Source organism: Bison bison, unplaced genomic scaffold (assembly GCF_000754665.1).
Source record: "Bison bison bison isolate TAMUID 2011002044 unplaced genomic scaffold, Bison_UMD1.0 scf7180017864346, whole genome shotgun sequence".
Taxonomy (NCBI): Eukaryota; Metazoa; Chordata; class Mammalia; order Artiodactyla; family Bovidae; genus Bison; species Bison bison.
Genome location: NW_011494918.1, coordinates 3,057,337 through 3,065,686, shown reverse-complemented (window position 1 = coordinate 3,065,686; position 8,350 = coordinate 3,057,337). Strand labels below are relative to the sequence as shown.

General features: G+C 42.3%; 3 non-coding genes across 3 annotated transcripts; 2 read left to right on the top strand and 1 right to left on the bottom strand.

Annotated features, from left to right (window-relative positions):
* Positions 1 to 3,297: 3,297 nt before the first annotated feature.
* On the bottom strand, positions 3,298 to 3,380 carry TRNAL-CAG. Its single transcript has one exon. It is a non-coding gene; the product is annotated as a tRNA-Leu (tRNA).
* Positions 3,381 to 4,029: 649 nt separating this feature from the next.
* TRNAG-UCC lies at positions 4,030 to 4,101 on the top strand. The gene has a single exon. It is a non-coding gene; the product is annotated as a tRNA-Gly (tRNA).
* Positions 4,102 to 4,989: 888 nt separating this feature from the next.
* TRNAD-GUC lies at positions 4,990 to 5,061 on the top strand. Its single transcript has one exon. It is a non-coding gene; the product is annotated as a tRNA-Asp (tRNA).
* Positions 5,062 to 8,350: the final 3,289 nt, after the last annotated feature.

Here is an 8,350-nt window from a genome sequence, read left to right as displayed (position 1 = left end):
CAGTGTCAGACTTTATTTTTCTGGGCTCCCAAATCACTGCAGATGGTGATTGCAGCCATGAAATTAAAAGATGCTTACTCCTTGGAAGGAGAGTTATGGCCAACCTAGATAGCATATTGAAAGGCAGAGATATTACTTTGCCAACAAAGGTCCATCTAGTCAAGGCTATGGTTTTTCCAGTGGTCATGTATGGATGTGAGAGTTGGACTGTGAAGAAAGCTGAGCACTGAAGAATTGATGCTTCTGAACTGTGGTGTTGGAGAAGACTCTTGAGAGTCCCTTGGACTGCAAGGAGATCCAACCAGTCCATCCTAAAGGATATCAGTCCTGGGTGTTCATTGGAAGGACTGATGTTGAAGCTGAAACTCCAATACTTTGGCCACCTCATGTGAAGAGTTGACTCATTAGAAAAGACCCTGATGCCGGGAGGGATTGGAGGCAGAAGGAGAAGGGGACGACAGAGGATGAGATGACTGGATGATATCACCAACTCGATGGACATGAGTTTGGGTAAACTCCAGGAGTTGGTGATGGACAGGGAGGCCTGGTGTGCTGAGATTCATTGGGTCGCAAAGAGTCGGACACAACTGAGCGACTGAACTGAACTGAACTGAACTACTTCATCTACTTCTGAATGACTGTTGCTGATGCTTTAGATACTTTGGGGATTGTTTCCTGTTAATGGGCTTCCCTGGTGGCTCAGAGTTAAAGAATCCCCCTGCAATGCAGGAGATGCAGTTTGATCCCTGGGTTGGAGGACAGCATGGTATTTAAATGTCATTGTATTGTGTATATATAGTCTTAGTTTGATGACTGTAATCACAAGTTTTGTGATTACAATATTAATTTGTTTCCCAAAATATTGAAACAAAATACATTCCATTATTTAAAAAATCAAAACTTCCTACAACCCTTCCAATGAAAAATCAGCAGTTTTGGGAACTCCCTGGTGGTCCAGTAGTTAGGACTCTCTACTTCCACTGCCTTGGCTGGGTTTCTGTCCCTGCTAGAGGGAGTTAAGATCCCACAAGCCTCGTGGTGGTGGGGGTGGGGAGGCAGAACAAGAATAATAGCAGTTCCTTGCCCCACTCCCAACTGCTACTATTCCTAACAGGTAACCACTGTTAAGTTTTTTGTTGTTGTTGTTAAGACCTTTTTATTTTGCAATAATTTTAGACTGACAGAGAATTGTAAAGATACTACAGAAAATCACTGTATATCCTTCATCCACCTTCTCTTAATGGTAAGGTCTTACATGGAGCCTTGGAACAATTAAGCCCAAGCTCTGCAACTACTGAGCCCACAGGCCACGACTACCCACGCCTGCACGCTCTAGGGCCCTTGAGCCACAACTAATGAGTCCCTGTGCTGCAACTATTGAAGCTGGAGCACATAGATCCTCTGCTCTGCAGGGAGAAGCCCAGCTAGAGAATAGTCTGCCACTCTCTGCAATGACAGAAAGCCCATGTGCGGCAATGCAGTCTCAGCATGGCCAAAAATGAATGAATGAATAAATAAAGAAATAAAGCAGTGTCCCCCCAAATTTCACATTTTGATAAGCACTGGTTAGGTATTTGGCAGAAAATACATGAAAGTCGCTCAGTCGTGTCTGACTCTTTGTGACCCCATGGACTGACTGACTATACAGTCCATGGAATTCTCCAGGCCAGAATACTGGAGTGGGTAGCCTTTCCCTTCTCCAGGGCATCTTCCCAACCCAGGGATCCAACCCAGGTGGATTCTTTACCAGCTGAGCTACCAGGGAAGCAGATTGTCGCCCAATTTGGGTTTGTCAGACTTCTCATGATTAGAGTGGGGGTTTGGGGGCAGTATATCACAGGGTGAAATGCCCATCTTATTGCATTATATCAGGAGGTATGTGATGCCAATATGACTCAACTCTGGTGATCTTAATCTTGATCATGTGGTTAAGGCTCAGCTTTGTTATTTTTTCGCTGTCTCTCTTATGGATACACTCTTACCTTCTTTAGTTTAGACACAGTATCTAATTTAACTTTTTGTCTCTGTTTTAAGCAGACTGGCATACTGCAAGTGCTCAAATGATACAGAGTAAAAGGTGGCAAGGGAAAGGATATTCCAAGTTAAAGATTTAAATTAGACAGACCAGTGCTTTCAAACTTTATTATGCGTGAGAATCATTTGAGAATCTTATAAAATGTGGATTCAATAAATCAGAGGTGCAGCCTGAGATGTGTATTTCTAATAAGCTCCTAGGTCATCTCGCTCAATCCTCACAACAATTCTGTCTCCATTTTACAACAAGCAAACTAACACTCAGAAAAGTCAAATACATTTCCCAAGGTTATAGTCTAGTAAATAACAAAGAATGTAAACTTTCACTAACCAACCTAAAGATCCTTCCATCTTCATGCTTATGAACCTCACACATTCAGCCTCTTCGGATTGACAGTTCTTCTCTCTTCTGCAAAGGACAACATTTTTCTATAACCAGTTCCTCTCAAATGAGAAAGTGGCTTGTTTAGGTCTTGAAGAAAAAGTTCTTGAAACAACTCCATGCGTTTATTTTCCCTTTCTATTACTTTCCCCTGGGTTTGGTATGTTGATTTCTTTCCCTGGTTTTTGATGGTACAGCAAGCCTTTTGAATAAAAATTGGTGGTGGGAGCAGTTTGGCAAGATGGTGGGGAATCAGAGTCTCACCAAAGCTTGACACTACAATCTTGAGCACAAAAAGACTCGGGTCAATTGCAGTTTAAGAGATCTGGATTGAGGGCTTTTCTCCAGGAGGTGAATAAGCACTGAGAGACTGGAGTCTAAAGGAAAAAAAGAGGGACTCTCTCTCCCGCGTGCGTGCGCTCTTTTCTCTCTCTCTCTCTCTCACCCTCTCTCTCTCCTGCTATCTTCTAAATAAAATGGAGCTGTAACACTGAAAAAAAAAAAATAATAAAGGAAAAAAAGAAAAAATTGTAACTAGGGATAGATCTAAATTGGAGAAGGAATTGGCAACCCAATCCAGTATTCTTGCCTGGAGAATTTCATGGACACAGGAGCCTGGTGGGCTACAGTCTATGGGGTCGCAAAGAGGCAGACACGACTGAGCGACTAACACACAGCACATACATAGAACCAAATAGATTCAGTTTTATATTCAAAGCGAAGCACATTCTTCATATGTAGATACGGAGCATTAAAAAGTGTTGATAAAGCGTTGATTAAAGAATAAAGTGTTAATTAATCAATAGTCGTTTCTCTACGAATTCAATCCTACTTGTTCATTGGAAACAAATAAGAAAAGCCCGAAGAAAATAACTGGATGTTGTCAGAAGTGGGATTCGAACCCACGCCTCCAGGGGAGACTGCGACCTGAACGCAGCGCCTTAGACCGCTCGGCCATCCTGACACACGCAGAAACGGCTTTCTTATTTTCTTCTAAGACTGTCAAAAAGTGCTGTAGCATGGTTAGTTTCTCATTTTAAATTAAACTACAACTCCTCCCTGGACTTCTTCGCAAAATAGGGAAAATAAAACTGTTTCTGACTCTTATTTCCTACGTTATCACCATCCTAAATTGCAAAGATCCATTTCTCCAGTGTCCCTCTCGCTCCTTTTCTCCGGAGACCTAGCCACACCAGAGTGGACTCCCTTGTTGGCTGCTCTCCCTCGGCCCTTTCGCTTCAAATCGCCCTTACTGAATGCAACACCCTGTGGATCTAGTCCTGGGGCGGCGCCAAGCGGCGGAGCAGGGAGTTCGGATGACAGAAGGCGGGGGCGTGGGTAAGAAAATGCTCTGCCAAGCGAGGCATTGGCTTTCCCTCCTGGCTTCTCGCTGTTCCGTCCTTCCAGCTCCAGGCCCCTGGTGGTCTCTGCGTTTCAGGCTCTAGTCCTTAGTTGGCGGGGCCGATTAAGAGGAGTAAGAACGGGGCCCATCCTCGCCTAGAAAAGGCTCTGTGTATTTTGGGGTTTCAGACACAGAACAGTACTAAAAAACATTTGCAGATTCATAGTCTCTATTACTCTTATACGTGTAATTCGAAAAGCTTGCCAAGCAGGCGTTGGTGGTATAGTGGTGAGCATAGCTGCCTTCCAAGCAGTTGACCCGGGTTCGATTCCCGGCCAACGCAGGGAATCTTTTCCTTCTTTCACTCCAACTAAATTAAGAGAGAGAAGTAGAGCGTGCGATGTAGTTTGCAGTTTAAAGCCTGAGCGAAACTGAGAACTGAAACTAGAACTGCAGCCGTACCTCACTTTCTCCCTTGACCTCATTCTCTGCCCAGCTACATTTTGGAGGGATTCGAATCTGAAGCGTTTCTTTTCTCTCTTACCTTCCCTCCTGCCTTCCATTTTAAACTTTCAACTCTTGAGAAATCTTTGGGATCTTCCGGATGTCCTGTCTGAAACTGAGCTTCAGAAAGGGGTCATGGTTTTATACTTCCGAGACTGATACGGTAGCTACAAGCTGTTGGCCACTTGAAACTGGCGAATGTGTCTGAGGAACTGCATGTAAAGGCTAGTTAATTGTAATTAATTAATTGAAATAAATTGATGTAAAAAGTTAAACAGATACTCCATTTACCTATTGCAGAACGTTAACGTACGTTACGAACAACTTGGTACGTTATGAATCCACTTGAATTTCAGTTGTGAATGTCATGAAATCTAAATATTAGTCATTTATTTTCTAATGAAAATTTAACGTCTGAGTTGAAATGTGGTATCTGTAAATGAAAAATACTTACCAGCTTGAAAATTATGTAAAAAAATCCAGTTCTTATTTCGAAATTTTGGGTTAAATCACATATATTATTAAAAATATCACCTGTTTCTTACTTTTTAAGTTGGCTATTAGAAAGTTTAAATTACACGTAGAGCTCCCATTATGTTTCAATTGCAATGTGACAGACTAGACACAGTAAAGAGACAAGTTGAATAACAGCCATTTTTCAAGGAATGACGATGGCAGTTTAGAAGTAACTTCCTAGTGAGCAATTTTACATACGTACTTGTCGTTTTCCTCGTTAGTATAGTGGTGAGTATCCCCGCCTGTCACGCGGGAGACCGGGGTTCGATTCCCCGACGGGGAGACGAAAGACTGTTTTATTTTGTCCCCCCACTGCCAAAATACAGACTAACCAACTTACGGAGAAGGCAATGGCACCCCACTCCAGTACTCTTGCCTGGAAAATCCCATGGATAGAGGAGCCTGGTAGGCTGCAGTCCATGAGGTCTCGAAGAGTCGGACACGACTGAGTGACTTCACTTTCACTTTTCACTTTCACGCACTGGAGAAGGAAATGGCAACCCACTCCAGTGTTCTTGCCTGGAGAATCCCAGAGACAGAGGAGCCTGGTAGGAGGCCGTCTATGGGGTCTCAGAGTCGGACACGACTGAAGCGACTTAGCAGCAGCAGCAGCAAACAATTTTAGGCTCTTTCCAAGAGTACTTCTCTTCCATGCAAATTTCTTGGCTCCTGGGCAAGAGTACTAGTTGCTGCGGTTATTTGGAACCCCGGTTCTGCGTTAAATGCATCGAATCATTAATCCTGCAATCAAGTTTCCACCTCCCCTGCAGTTAAGTGGGCCATCCCTATTGTTTACCCGCCGCACACTTTAATCCCATCCCAGGATTCAGGCTCTGCCTTAAACCCTGTACTCCAGATTTCCACCTTTTTTCCTTCTTCTTTTCTCCTGCGTCGACGATTCACTAAGCTCTCATTTGCTCCCTTCCTTCATATTGCTATTCAGTAGGGGCCAACCTAACGTTCTCAAGCCCACACACTTTGCACTGCCATACTACACCAAAGAATGCAATTTATGAAACAAACCTCTCCTCTACAAGGGATGATGAGGAATAAACCAAGATTTTATGTCTAAACTGGTTTACAAAGAAGTGAGTCACTGGTTTGACAGTCAGAAGGCTTACTTATCACTACAAACGGTTGACGTGTTTGCAAATCATTTAACTTTTCTGGGCTGCAGTTTCTTTATAAGGGAGAGGAACAAAAGTACAGTTTTTGAGACGCTTTGCAAGGCTAGAGTCCTTTGAAGTAGTGCCTTGTGTGAGCACCTGGTAGATAGTATATGCTCGTTTTTTCCCCAAAGGATAGTATTTTTCCTGAATATAAGGGTAATATAGAGTCCTTACAGAAAATATGGAGAATAAGCCACTCACAAAGAAATAAAAGGCATGCATATTTTCATCATCCAGAAAATCTCTATTAATATTTTGCTGTATGTTTTATCTCTTTGGCATTTTTAATTGCAAGGTTAGAATCATACTGTACACATTTTTAAAGCTACTGAATGTTTATTTAAACATGTGAATATTTCTATATTCATTAAGTACTAGTCTAAAACATTGGTTTAATGACTTCATTGTTATACTATATGGCTACATCATAATTTTTTTAGAAAGTCTCCTATTTTTGAATATTTATGTCATTTCCAGTGTTTTTTCCTCCTCTGGTGGGGCGGCTCTTAAAATCTCTGCTCAGTATTCTTTTAGACTTCCAGCTGTTATTTTCCCCCTGGCCTCCCTCGAGTCAGCACATAGCAGGTACTGCTGCTGCTGCTGCTGCTAAGTCGATTCAGCTGTGTCCGACTCTGTGCGACCCCATAGACCGCAGCCCACCAGTCTCCCCCTTCCCTGGGATTCTCCAGGCAAGAACACTGGAGTGGGTTGCCATTTCCTTCTCCAATGCATGAAAGTGAAAAGTGAAAGTGAAGTCGCTCAGTCGTGTCTGACTCTTAGTGACCCCATGGACTGCAGCCCACCAGGCTCCTCCGTCCGTGGGATTTTCCAGGCAAGAGTACTGGAGTGGGGTGCCATTGCCTTCTCCAATAGCAGGTACTAGGGTGAACCAAAGATATGAAATGTGATTCATTTGCAGATTGTTTTTCCCTGATGATGCTCCCTGCTTTCTGAAATTTATTCCTTCAATTTCTAGTCATTCTGGGAGATCTAAACTGTACCTTGATGAGTGAGGTATAAGGTTGGTTTTCAGCATGTTCATATGCCTGACTATGTCTGATTGGTGAGTGCTCTCAGAATGAAGATATGAAGAATGAAGAACGCTCACCCATTGTGGTTCCTTCTTCCAAGGCTTGAATCCTCTTTATTTTCTATCTAATTTAATTGCACTTCAGATATTTGATAAGATACACACAAATAATGACCCTGGAGGAGGGCATGGCAACCCAGGTACTCCAGAATTCTTGCCTGGAGAATCCCGTGGACAGAGGAGCCGGGTGGGCTACAGTCCATAAGGTCACAAAGAATTGCATAAAGTTTGCAAAGAAATGACAGAAATGACTCAGCACACATGCACGCACACAAGTAGTGAAGCTTATAAAAACCAAAGGAATAATAAATATAAAATCCAAAATAAGACTCCTTATTGGGAAAAAGAAAAATAGAGGAACATTGGAGGCTTCTTCTGTTTCATTCTTTTTTTTTAAAGTTTAATTTTATTTATTTTAATTAGAGGCTAATTACTTTACAATATTATATTGGTTTTTCTGTTTCATTCTTAAGCAGGGTATTGATATACAAGGATTTAAAATTTACATAACTGGCATCAGGTGGCACGTATTCTTTTACAACTAGTATGTTTTCCATTAAATATTAGTTTTATGGGATTCATTTATGTTGAAACACAGAGCTAGGAATGTGTTTAGCTAGGAATATTCTGAAGATTTAAAACATTTATAAGAATATGTATTTCAAAAATTCTCTATTATTCTTTATGTATGTAGATAAACATGTCTTTGTATCTTATAAAACTGATCTCTGGGTAATGTCAGGGCAAATACTATGTTAAATCTTTCTATTCATCTCCAGATTAGCTGATTTTTAACAATTGTTGGCTCTATTTTATACAGCTGTCACTAGCCAAATGATGCTTCTACCTGAACCCTGGTTTCAGTTCAGTTCAGTCGCTGAGTCATGTCCGACTCTTTGGGACCCCATGAATCACAGCATACCAGGCCTTCCTGTCCATCACCAACTCCTGGAGTCTACCCAAACCCATGTCCATCGAGTCAGTGATGCCATCCAGCCCCATCTCATCCTCTGTCGTCCCCTTCTCCTCCTGTCCCCATCCTTCCCAGCATTAGGGTCTTTTCCAATGAGTCAACTCTTCGCATGAGGTAGCCAAAGTATTGGAGTTTCAGCTTCAACATCAGTCCTTCAAATGAACACCCAGGACTGGTCTCCTTTAGGATGGACTGGTTGGATCTTCTTGGAGTCCAAGGGACTCTCAAGAGTCTTCTCCAACACCACAGTTCAAAAGCATCAATTCTTCGGCGCTCAGCTTTCTTCACAGTCCAACTCTCACATCCATACATGACCACTGGAAAAACCATAGCCTTGACT